Source organism: Triturus cristatus, chromosome 5_2 (genome assembly GCF_964204655.1).
Source record: "Triturus cristatus chromosome 5_2, aTriCri1.1, whole genome shotgun sequence".
In the NCBI taxonomy this organism is placed as follows: Eukaryota; Metazoa; Chordata; class Amphibia; order Caudata; family Salamandridae; genus Triturus; species Triturus cristatus.
The window spans coordinates 130,869,750-130,882,671 of record NC_140588.1 but is presented as its reverse complement, the minus strand read 5'-3'; positions in this window follow the sequence as shown (position 1 = coordinate 130,882,671).

Sequence of the window (12,922 nt, the reverse complement as noted above, 5' to 3'; positions counted from 1 at the left end):
CCCAACTTGACTTCTGCCTAGTACCCTTCCCCCAACTTGACTTCTGCCTGCTACCATAGCAACAGCTCATGGAACACTGCTGTGTGCAGTTAGGTCAGAAGTTCACCACAAAATGTTTCATTTCCAAAGAGCAAGAGTGCTTGACTTTTCAAACCTAACAGCAAATCCATAGTACTGTTCTTTAGTAACACATTTTTCTGTACCAATACAAAACATGCTTCTATAAATTGACACATACAGCCTAGTTTTTAGTGTAGAATGGTATGAAACAGCCAATGAGTTCTTTTTATTTAAAAAAAATATGTATGCCTCCATTTCCAAAATGTGTTTCATTTCTTTTTCCCATTCTACTGAAATTCACCTCCTGAGTGCATCCAGTTCTCCTTTGAAGATGTTCACAGTGTGGATTGTAGGGCACAGCTATGTCTTCTGGAGTGAAAAGTATGCAGAGAAAACAGGTATGGTGAGAGACCTTGCTTTGCCAAATGTAGACATTAAATGGATTGGTCAGAGAGGGTTAAAGTGGCACCAATTGATGCCATTGGTGAAATCCTTCATGCAAATCCAACACCCTGACCTCATAATAGTGCACTGTGGTGGCAATGACCTAGGCACTTTGACTGGGGTAGGTCTGGAAATGCTTATGAAGGAGACCTTTGCACAACTGTTTTCACTTTTCCCTAAAACTGCCTTTGTGTATTCTAACATATGCCAAAGGCAAAAATGGAACTGGTCCAATCATTTTTGTCCGCAGATTGACAAAGCAAGAAAGCACATCAACAAATCTGTTTCTGCTTTCCTCCGAGACTATGGTATGGGTTCCATTTACCACAACAACTTGCGTTACGACATGCAAGACATTTATAGAGGAGATGGTGTACACTTCACTGATGAAGGGAACAGAGTCTTCCTCTTGAACCTTAGACTCTGCATCGGTACTTACTTGTAGGTACCACTAAAAAATCACTTCATAAACACAACGGCTCTTTTTAGAGCCCCCTAATATCTAAACACTTAAATCTGAATTTTATTTATTTTTTTATTTTTTTTTCTACCGTACGCGTACGGTAAGCTTACCGTAAGCTTACCGTACGCGTACCCCGCGATTTTTTTTTAAAATTAATAAATGCTTTTTTTGAACTATTCTGTCCTTCTTTGACCCCCTTTCAAATGTTAGGGGGTCTGTAACTCTCTTCCTTGCCCCCTTTTCACGTTATCTCCCTTTTTTTTCTGTGTGAAACACACGAAATGGCGGCCGACACTTCCTGATTTCGTCCGATTCGAATGTTTACAGTCATGTGACAACCAATCAGATTTGAGCTCGCGCCCGGCACCGTACGCGTACGGTAAGCTTACCGTAAGCGCACGGTAAGCGCACCGTAAGCTGCCACAGATATATATATTGATTTAAATGCTATTTTCTCAGGAACTACTGAACAGATTTACACCAGACCTACAAAAGGCACTTCCTTGACCTGTAGACTACCTCTCTGCCAAATTTCAAGTAACTCTGTTCAGCCGTTCGGGCTGTAGCTGTGTCTAAAGGTCCTATGGAAAAATGCATGGGAAAAACGCGTTTTGGGACCCCCCTTTTTTCTCAGCTCCCGCTTGACGAATCCCCCCGAGACTTTCAGGGTAGGAGCGGAGCGTAGCGCCCCATTAGTTTTGAGAATTTCACGAGGATTCGTCGACCGGCGCCAAAGTTATTCAAAATAGAATGTTGCGGTTTTCCTATGAAAACAGGGTCCTAACTATAACTACCTACTGGCGACCGCCAGTAGGTAATATATATATCTATATATTATCTACTGGCGGTCGCCAGTAGATAGTTATAGTTAGGATCGTGTTTCCATAGGAAATCTCGAAATTCTATTTTGAATAACTTTTGTGCCGGTTGACGAATCCTCGCGAAAATTCCAAAACAAATGGGGCGCTCCGCTCAGCTCCTACCCTGAAAGTCTCGGGGTAATTCGTCAAGCGGGGGCCGAGAAAAAAGGGGGGTCCCAAAACGCGTTTTCCCCATGCATTTTTCCATAGGACATTTAGTCGAAGGTACAGCTCGAACGGCTGAACAGAATTACTTGAAATTTGGCAGAGAGGTAGTCCTCAGGTCAGGGAAGTGCCTTTTGCAGGTCTGGTGTCAATCTGTTCAGTATTTCTTGAGAAAATAGCATTTAAAAGCATATAAATATCTATATGCGCGCAGCGTGCGCGCACGGTGCCGTGCGCGAGCGAAATTCTGATTGGTTGTTAGATGTCGGTAAACATTCGAATCGGTCGAAATCAGGAAGTGTCGGCCGCCATTTTGTCTCTCGCACTGAAAAGGAAAGGGGGAAAAAAGGTGGAAAACGTGAAAAGGGGGCAGGGAAGAGAGTTCCTGACCCCCTAGCCTTTGTCAGCGGGTCAAAGAAGGACCCCCAAGGGGAAAAAAAACATTTTTTTTTTTTTTAAATCGCGTGCGCCCAAAGCGCGCGCACGGTGTGCGCACGGTGAAAAACCTTGAAAAAAAAAAATTTATAAATACATAACTTAGCATTTAAAAAACCGTACAAATTCACTTAAAAAAACATAGGTTTCACACACGTTATAGTTAGGAATTAGCATTTAAAAAACCTTGCAAATTCACTTAAAAAACCATAGGTTTCACACAGGTTATAGTTAGGTGGATATTTCACTCGTAAAAAACCAATGAAATTCCCCCGTTATAGTTAGTTCAGATAACTATAACTCGCGCGACCGCCACTCTATCACAAGGATGATGTCATCAGTGATGTCATGAGTGATGCCACTGACCATGTCATGAGTGATGTAATATGTGACGTCATGAGCAGTGGATTGCGGGCGCGCGAGTTATAGTTATCTGAACTAACTATAACGGGGGAATTTCATTGGTTTTTTACGAGTGAAATATCCACCTAACTATAACCTGTGTGAAACCTATGGTTTTTTAAGTGAATATATATATATAGATATATATATATATATTCACTGAAAAAACCATAGGTTTCACACACGTTATAGTTAGGAATTAGCATTTAAAAAACCTTGCAAATTCACTTAAAAAACCATAGGTTTCACACATGTTATAGTTAGCTGGGCATTTCCCTCGTAAAAAACCAATGAAATTCCCCCGTTATAGTTAGTGCAGGCAACTATAACTCACGCGACCGCAATCCTCTGCTGATGACGTCAGATATTACATCACTGTATTTAGACATTTATTTACCCATGTCTTCTTCCATTCATCTTTAGCTATACATATATTACATTTTTTTTTTTTCAGAAAGACACATATGTCATCAGTGATGTAATATCTGACGTCATCAGCAGAGGATTGCGGTCGCGTGAGTTATAGTTGCCTGCACTAACTATAACGGGGGAATTTCATTGGTTTTTTACGAGGGAAATGCCCAGCTAACTATAACATGTGTGAAACCTATGGTTTTTGAAGTGAATTTGCAAGGTTTTTTAAATGCTAATTCCTAACTATAACGTGTGTGAAACCTATGGTTTTTTCAGTGAATTTGTACGTTTTTTTAAATGCTAAGTTATGTATTTATTAATATATTTTTTTAAACAGAACTTTTTCACGGCGCGCGCACGGTGCACTTCGCGCACCGTGCGCGCTCGGTGGGCATATATATATATATATATATATATATATATATATATATATATATATATATATATATATATATGTATATATTATCCACTGGCGGTCGCCAGTAGATAGTTATAGTTAGGACCGTGTTTCCATAGGAAATCCGCAACATTCTATTTGGAATAACTTTGGCGCCGGTTGACGAATCCTCGCGAAATTTTCAAAATAGGTGGGGCGCTCCGCTCCTACCCTGAAAGTCTCGGGGGGATTCGTCAAGCGGGGGCCGAGAAAAAAGGGGGGTCCCAAAACGAGTTTTCCCCATGCAATTTTCCATAGAGACCTTTAGTCCAAGGTACAGCCCGAACGGCTGAACAGAATTACTTGAAATTTGGCAGAGAGGTAGTCCTCAGGTCAGGGAAGTGCCTTTTGCAGGTCTGGTGTCAATCTGTTCAGTAGTTCCTGAGAAAATAAAAAGTAAAATCATATATATATGTGGGCGGAGCCTAACCACACATCTCATCCTGAGATCTGATTGGCTGTCAGCACTTCATCCAAGAAGTGTTGGCAGCCATCTTGGGACCAATATACAAGATAGCACCTCATTAAAAAGGATTGCAGTTAATAGAAGGTTTTAAGACTTTAGTTACATTATAAATCATTTGTTGATGGTACCATACTCATTTTAGGAATTGTGGTATGTTCTAAGGTGATTTCACCATGTGAAAAAGCCTTCTGCTGGGATATCATGATTGAGAGAAAAATATTTTCTCATGCTTTTCCAACATAGGTTTGGAAGGTGATCTATAAGCTAAACTGGAAGCTTATTTTCTGTAAATTCACATTATATTTCTCAGTCATGTGAGAATGAAGTCTAACATTCTCAGTAAAACATGTACATCCAACAAGGGCAGAGACTGTCAGTTGATTCCTTTGTGTTCTACTGCAGCTTCCCAGAGTGTTCTAACGAACAACTAGAGCGCTAACAGTCTTACTTATGACAAAAGTATGGCACACCTGAAGCCATCTTGATTGGATTAAAGTGGTAACTCTTAAAACATTTAATTTAAAAAGGAACAAAATGAGGGGGTTCATTTTTCCATAAAAAGTATGATTAGTGCTGCAGAAAGAAAAATTAGGGCACATTTTGAGTGACTTCTCTAATCCTCTTCTATTTCATTAAAAAATTCTGACATGCAGACTGAAACATGCACTTTCAATACCAGCAGCAGTTTTCCCTGGTGAGCAGTAGCTTTACTACAGTGATCTAATGAGCAAAAAGAGTGCTAACATTCTGAATTTATGGCAAATGTGTGACACATCTGAATGCCTTCTTGATGGAATCAAAGTAAAAATCTGAAAGTATTTCCTACTGAGGAGACTGCAGTAAATGAGGAAATTAGGAAACTTCATAACAAATAAGTCTCCCAAGATGGCCACCAGAGACAAAAGAGCCCAAATGTAGCCCAAATATCACCCAGATGTAGCCCAAGTATAGCCCAATGACAGAATGTCCCAGAGTGTTCATAAAAACAACTAGAGCGCTTACTGTCTTCATTATGACAAAAGTATGGCACACCTGAAGCCATCTTGATTGGAATAAACTGGTAACACTTAAAAAATTTAATTTAAAAAGGAACACAATGAGGGGGTTCATTTTGCCATAGAAATTATGATTAATGCTGAAGAAAGAAAATGAGGGCACATTTTGAGTGACTTCTCAAATTCTCTTCTATTTCATTAAAAAATTCTGACATGCAGACTGAAACATGCACTTTTAATACCAGGAGCAGACTTCCATGGTGAACAGTAGTTTTACTACAGTGATCTAATGAGCAACTAGAGTGCTAACATTCAGAATTTATGGCAAATGTGTGACATATCTGAATACCTTTATGATGGAATCAAAGTAAAAAACTGAAAGCATTTCCTACTGAGGAGACTGCGGTACATGAGGAAATTAGGAAACTTCATAACAAATAAATCTCCCAAGATGGCCACCGGAGACAAAAGAGCCCAAATGTAGCCCAAAATCACCCAGATGTAGCCCAAATATAGCCCAATGACAGAAGTGTGCAAAACACTTATTATTTTGTGTTTTTGCAGTGTTATATAGTGCAGACTTGTCAGGTATTGGAGTGCTGTACATGAGCATTGGTTACATCATACAAGAACAAATTCATTTTGGTTGTAGACATGGGGGGACTAAGTGATTTGACCAGAATCACAGAATGTCGAGCTGAAGCAGAAACTCCAACCTGGTTCCCCAGTTGCAAAGTCTGCAGTTCTGGAAGTAACACCACATCCTCTCCCCTAAGTGCAACATTTAATCAAGTGGTCAACTGGATAAAAAAACATAAAGATAACAAATAATTTAAAAGTGCTTTGTCGCTATTTGAAAACTCAGAAAATACGTCCTTATTTTAGTCTTTTAGAGCACTAACCATAATGTTGATGCCAATAAGACCCTCTCATATAATTTCTAAAGGAAATGCTCTAGGTATTACAGTTTTGATTACATCAAGATGACGTCAGGCGTTCCACACTTTTGTAATAAATATAGAATGTTAGCAATCTAGTTGTTCATTAGGATACTGTTGAGAGGCAGAGGCCAGGGGCACGGACTCTGAAAATTGAAGGCAGGTAGGAGGATGCAAAGGCAACAATTTAACCACACTGAGCAGGCAGGAAGGGCCGTGGCAGCACAACAGACTATGGAGGGCAGTGGAAAGGGGGGCAGGGGCAACAAACCAACAATACAGGACTTGCAAGAGAGGCTGTGGCAATGTAATAGACCATTGTGGGCAGAAGGAAGAGGCAATGGTAGTACAACCATACATGCCAACAGACCCGATTCAGCCAGGAAACGTCCAATGTTTTTAAGCTCAAATGGGCTTTATTTGATCTGTCTCCTGTCTACAATCTCCTCTTTTTCAATGTAACTCAAAGGGGAAAATCAATACCCCAGTTTTTTTTCAAAATCTCCCTCTTACCAAGTTAAAAATGTTCGCAAGTATGCTACATTGGATCATGGAAGGAAATGGGGTAGGGACATGGACTTGGATAACAGAGGACAGGAGGGACATGGAGAGGTGCACCAAACTGACCCTGCAGGGCAGGCATCAGGGTTTGCAGCAGCACAATACACCACACAGGGCATGCGGGACGGGAGTGCAGCACAACAATCCATAGAAAGCAAGAGGGAGGGGACAGGACCATGCACATGGACAACAGAGAACAGAGGGGCAAGAGGCAATGGTAGCTAGCTGACCATAATGGACAGCCAGGAGAGAAAGCTGCAGCATAACAGACCATAGAGGGCAGGAAGGAAGGATCAGGGGCATTACAATGGAACAGACAAGCCAGGAGGGAGGGAGTAGGGGTCTGAACATGTAAACAGAAGGCTGGGGGCAAGGGGGCAGGGCAGGAGCAGCAAGATAGCCATGGAGGTCAGGCAGGATGGGCACTAGAAGCAAGACACACCATGAAGAGCAACAGTGAGACTGTGATGGCATACACACAGACCATGGAGGGAAGGTGGGAGGGGGTCAGGGGCAGCTAACTGACCACACAGGGAAGGTGGGAGGGGCCATGGCAGCACAGAAGACCATGCATGGCAAGTGGGAGGGTTAGTGGCAGCACAATGGCTATGATGGGCAAGAAGGAGGATGCAGGGGCATGCACAAAGGACCATGGAGGATAGAAGGGAGGGTCAGGACCTGTGCACAGACAAGAAATTTCAGGGGAAGGGGCCTCACAACAGACCGCACGGGGCAGGCAGGAGGAGCAGTTGCAGCACAACAGACCAGGGAGGGCAGAAGGGTGTGGCAGTACAATGGACCATGTAGGACAGGAGGAAGAGGATAGGGGCATGGCATGTGAACAGGCAGGGTGGAGGTGGCAGGGACAGGTTACAGTCATCTGACAATGCTAGGCAGGTGGGAGGGGAGTGGCAGCTCAACAGAACACTCAGAGTAGATAGGAGTGGCAGGTCCATGGAACATGGTGGGCAAAAAGGATGGAGCAGGGGCATGCACAAAGACATCGGAGGGCAGGGGGAAGGAGAATAGGGGCAGCAAGCTAAGCACAGAGTTTAAGCAGGAGGTCAATGATGGGGTATAGAATTGGGCAATGGAGGGCAGGAGGAGTGGACTGGTACATCATACTAAATTGAGGGCAGTGGCAGCACATCAGACCATGCATGGCAGGAGGGAGGAGGCTAGTCCATGGATTCACACAACAGAGGATAGGGAGGAGGGGGATGGGGCAGCAAGCTAACTGTTCAGAGAAGGCGGGTATTAGGAACTTTATTGTTTTTAAAACGTGTGTCTGTGCGAACTACTTAAAATATGAACAAGTATGCAGCATAATCTCCCTTTTATTCAGGAAGAAGAGGACGTTTGTGACTGTGACTCCGGGCTCACTTGGCAGAAACACCCCCTGACCCTCCACCCCCTATCGCAAAATGTAATGCCCGTGAAAAGGGTAGGTGAACACAGTGTTATATAGAACATAGTCCTGAGAGCACGATTGAAAATGAAAACTAGATATAGTGTATGGTATAAACTATGCACCAAAAAGTGTGATATAAGATGAACCGGGCGTGAAATATAATATGCAATACATTGTGCGCAATGACAGATTCATTGGAGAGCACAGGCACTAGCGCGTGCTATGCGATATGCGCCTTGGAGTGTAATATGCACAGGGCAGTGTTGTGTAACCTAACTAGTCTCTAAAGTTGTAATATAAAATATGTGCTGGGGGGTGTAACGTTGCATATGCACTGTGACAAAGATATGGATCCCAGATTGTAATATGTATGGCATAGCACTGTGCGTTATAACATAGGCATCGAGGAAGGCACGTTAGATGGGGCAATATAACCCGTGCGAAGACAAGTGTGGCATGACATATTCACGGGGTGGTGTTACAGTGCACATGGGCTAGAGAGTGTCATAGCATATGCACTAGCTAGTGGAATACAACACAGAGGTGTGTGGCACTCAGCAGGCAATGGTGGGTGTAACACAGCATTGGGCTCTGCCAGGAGCGCGCTGTGACTCTCAAGTGATGTTCGTCCCCTTTACAGAGAGTAAAATAAAAAGTATTACACATCCGGCAGTGGATGTGTGTTATATTAACCGTGAGGGGGGTTTCTTGCATAGTTATGGTCGAATTTTTGTCGAATCCCCTTTGAATGGCTTGGTGTGCATGTGTATTAAATGTGTCCGTCAATAGCTACCCATGTTTGTATAAATAAACGACAAGGGTGTCTACCGGGATTAGGCACGGTAGGGCATCAGACATGTCAGAGCTTCACTAGTGGTGTAAATACATTCCACGTGGATTCATTGTATGCATAGTCACCTTTTAATGAATATCAAGCAAATCGTCATGGTGATAGGTACGTACGGTTTGTCCAGCATGTCCTAGGTGTGTCTATAAATATATATATTTTTCAAAATATTTAAAAAACAGTGGCCGGCCCTGGGGATTGGGGTCAAAAAAATATAATTAGGAGACAGGCCCTGGGGGATGGGGTCATCAGGGCCAATAAATTAGAATAAGAAGGGGAACCACACAGCCCCCCTTCTTAAAAAAATAAAATAAATAAAAGACTGGCATCGTGCCAGAGGCCACGCCCCCTCCTTGCAGCACTCTGCAAACGCGCCCCCTGGCGAGTTGTAAGTTGGGAAATTAATTCCTCTTCAATACTGAGGGTCCCTGAGGGCCAACTAGCCCAACAGGCATCTCCAGTATGCGCCAGGGAGCTGCGCTGCAGACAGGTGTTCTGAGGCCAAGCCCCTTTTTACACCTCTCTGCAATGCAGCTCTGTGGCGCTTACTGGAGGTACCTAGTTGTCTAGTTTGACCCTAGGGACCCTTAGGATTCAAGGGGACTTAATCTCTCAACTTAGAACAGCCACAGGGCGCGTTTACACAGTGGTGAAGGGAGGGGACGGGGCCTGAGGTGACGTGTGCAAACACGCACTATGGCACGTTTTAAATTGGGGATATAATTTCCGTTCAATACTGGGGGCTAACTAGCCCACCAAGTGCTTCCAGTAAGCGCCACTGAGCTGCATTGCAGAGAGGTGGTCCATGCTGTGCCACTTTTTACACCTCTCTGCAACGCAGCTCTGTGGCACTTACTGGAGGTACCTAGTGGGCTAGTTGGACCCTAGGGACCCTCAGGATTCAAATGAACTTAATCTCCCAACTAAAAACGGACACAGGGCGTGTTTACACAGTGGTGAAGGGAGGGGACGGGGCCTGAGTTAACGTGTGCAAAAACGCCCTGTTGCCTGTTTTAAGAGGTAGTTTTAATCCCCCTGCCCTATTATATACTAGGGGCTTACAGAGGAGGTCATGCTAATCACAGGGGGACCCCAACGCATAATGTTCCCTAGTGTATGTAGGTGTTTTCACTGTATTCTAAGTGTCTTTTAACATATCACTGGCTCTAGGACTGGTTAGTCAGACTCAGTTACCACCAGTATCCGTCTGAAAAAGTTGAGGGTACAGGATGATTTTGCAACAAGGCTTCTTTCTGCTCTTCTTTTTGTTCTTTCTGCACGTTATCCTTCTTCCTGCACTTTTCTTCGTCTTTGAGGACTTCTGTTGCTTCTTTCTGCACTTCTTTTTTTTCTTTCTGTGCATTTTTTCTTCTTTCTTCACATGTCCTATCTCTGTAGGCATAGTTAGAAATTAGCATTTAAAAAACCTTTGAAATTCACCGAAAAAACCATAGGTTTCAGGCACTTTATAGTTAGGAATTAGCATTTAAAAAACCTCAGAAATTCACTGAAAAAACCATAGGTTTCAGGGGTGTTATAGTTAGCTGGACTTTTCACTTGTACAAAACCATTGAAATTCCCCCGTTATAGTTAGTTCAGCTAACTATAACTCGCGTGAGCGCAATGCACTGCTGATGACGTCACATATTACATCACTCATGACATGGTCAGTGACATCATTCATGACATCACTGATGACATCTCAAATGACATCACTGATGACATCACTGATCACATCATCCTTGTGATAGAGTGGCATACCTCGTCTCACCCTAATATAACCTTTGATACACACATTCAAAAACAGAGACTAAAATTTTCAAAACAATGGACATACCAATACCAGTTACAACAACCTCTTCAGAAATTCTAAGATCCACATACACATCCACTCATTCACCAACAGTCCTATACAGTCACTCATACATGTACTCACTCATCATATGTACTCATACACCTATACATCCTGTTACACAATGCCACTCATCCATAGAGTTACTCACACACATAGTCACTCATGCTAATAAAGAATCAAACATACATTTACTTGCATATACAGTTATACACACACCACCACACTTACTTCTACGGAAACTTACACATACTTAGTCTTTTAAACAATCACTTATACAAACACATACTTATTCATACAGGAACTCTTTCAATCTCTCACTCTCACATATACTCACTTATATACACCGCTAGTCACATATACTAGTTTAAAACATATGTAGTTACTCATAAAGACACTATTGAGACAGTCATTCACTCACTAACACACCCATACACACACTCATCCACCCATACAGTCCTGCACACATGCTGTCTTCAACACATACAAACAGTGAGTCACTCATTCATGCACCTATGCACTACGCAATACCCCCCACCTTAATCGGCCCCGGGGACCCCAACCCCGGGGTCATGGCCTTTTTAAAAAAAAAATCTTTAGGAGGGGGCTGCGTTGCCCCCCTCCTCAGGCCACTTATGGCCCCGGGGACCCCATCCCCAGGGGCCGGCCTTTGTTTTTTATTATTTTAAAAAAATATATATTTATAGAAACACCTAGGACATGCTGGACAAACCGTATGTACCTATCACCTTGACGATTTGCGTGATATTCATTAAAAGGCGACTATGCATATAATGAATCCACGTGGAATGTATTTACACCGCTAGTGAAGCTCTGACATGTCTGACGCCCTACCGTGCCTAATCCCGGCGCCCCCGCCGGTGGGTGCTCTCCAAGTAGACCCCCTTGTCATTTATTTATACAAACATGGGTAGCTATTGATGGGCACATTTAATACACACGCACACCAAGCCATTCAAAGGGGATTCAACAAAAATTCGACCAAACTATGCAAGAAACCCCCCCTCACGGTTAATAAAACACACATCCACCGCCGGATGTGTAATACTTTTTATTTTACTCTCTGGAAAGGAGACAAACCTCACTTGAGAGTCATAGCGTGCTCCTGGCTGAGCCCAATGCTGTGTTACACCCACCAGTGCCCGTCGAGTGCCACACACCTCTGTGTTGTATTCCACCAGCTAGTGCGTATGCTATGACACTCTCAAGCCCATGTGCACTGTAACACCACCCCGTGAATATGTCATGCCACACTTGCCTTCGCACGGGTTATATTGCCCCATCTAACGTGCCTTCCTCGATGCCTATGTTATAACGCACAGCGCTATGCCATACATATTACAATCTGGGATCCATATCTTTGTCACAGTGCATATGCAACGTTACACTCCCCAGCACATATTTTATATTACAACTTTAGAGACTAGTTAGGTTACACAACACTGCCCTGTGCATATTACACTCCAAGGCGGATATCGCATAGCACGCGCTAGTGCCCGTGCTATCTCGCGCTCTCCAATGAATCTGTCATTGCGCACAATGTATTGCATATTATATTTCACGCCCCGGTTCATCTTATATCACACTTTATGGTGCATAGTTTATACCATATACTATATCTAGTTTTAATTTTCAATCGTGCTCTCAGGACTATGTTGTATATAACACTGCGTCCACCTACCCTTTTCATGGGCATTACATTTTGTGATGGGAGGTGGAAGGTCAGGGGGTGTTTCTGCCAAGTGAACCCGAAGTCACAGTCACAAACGTCCTCTTCTTTCTGAATAAAAGTGAGATTATGCTGCATACTTTGTTAATATTTTAAGTAGTTCGCACAGGCACACATTTTAGAAACAATAAAGTTCCTAATACCCACCTTCTCTGAACAGTTAGCTTGCTGCCCCATCACCTCCTCCGTATCCACTGTTGTCTGAATCCATGGACTAGCCTCCTCCCTCCTGCCATGCATGGTCTGATGTGCTGCCACTGCCCTCCATTTAGCATGATGTACCAGTCCACTCCTCCTGCCCTCCATCGACAATTCTATGGCCCATCATTGACCTCCTGCTTAGCCTCTGTGCTTAGCTTGCTGCCCCTATTCTCCTTCCCCCTGCCCTCCGATGTCTTTGTGCATGCCCCTGCTCCATCCTTT